This window comes from Numida meleagris, chromosome 1, assembly GCF_002078875.1.
Source record: "Numida meleagris isolate 19003 breed g44 Domestic line chromosome 1, NumMel1.0, whole genome shotgun sequence".
Lineage (NCBI taxonomy): Eukaryota > Metazoa > Chordata > Aves > Galliformes > Numididae > Numida > Numida meleagris.
The window spans coordinates 141,985,274-141,986,113 of record NC_034409.1 but is presented as its reverse complement, the minus strand read 5'-3'; positions in this window follow the sequence as shown (position 1 = coordinate 141,986,113).

The window sequence follows — 840 nt, the reverse complement described above, 5'->3', positions numbered from 1 at the left end:
GGAAGGAGGGAAAGAAAGAAGGAAGGAAGGAAGGAGAAGAGAAGGGGAGAGGTAAAGGGAAGAGAGAAAAATAAAGAAATAAAGGAAAGGGGAAAAAAGAAACGGAAAGAAAAGAAGGAAAGAATAAAGAGAAGGAAGGAAGGAGAACAAGGGGTAAATCCAGAAGGTAGATAGGTATTTGTATGGACCTTCATCCTTTTCTTTTTCCTTCTTTTTTTTTTTTTTTCTCCAAACCAGTATTTCATTTAGGGTTTTTCTCTGAGTCTTTCGGGTTCCTTTCTGATCCGAGATGCAATCACACTTTTTGCATTTTTCTCAGTGAAGTCCCGGCTCCTGCAGAGCGCTGTCCACAAGCAGCACCGAGGCACAGCTCTGGCCTCACCCGCACCTCGGGGGCACCTCCAGGCCTTCCTCCTCCAAAACCTGCCGGGGAAGGAAAACAATCTGTCCGCTCTCCATGCCCGCAGCCCGGGGCTGTGCAGGGGCCGGCTGTCAGCAGGCATGGACGGAGCGGGGCTGCTGGCTACGGGGCGGAGCGGGGGGGGGGGTGTGAAACCTTGGCCCAGGCAGAGAGCAACAGCACGACACTGTGCATTTCGGACAGGGCTTGGAACATTTTAACTATTTGGTGGCAGTAGTGGGGGAACCTTCTCTAACAATGCTATGCTGTGAACAGCACTACCTTTTCCTTCCTTCCTTCCTTCCTTCCTTCCTTCCTTCCTTCCTTCCTTCCTTCCTTCCTTCCTTCCTTCCTTCCTTCCTTCCTTCCTCCCTTCTTCCTATCCTTTCTATCCATCTGTCCATTTATCCATCGATCCATCTGTCCATTTATCCGTCCAT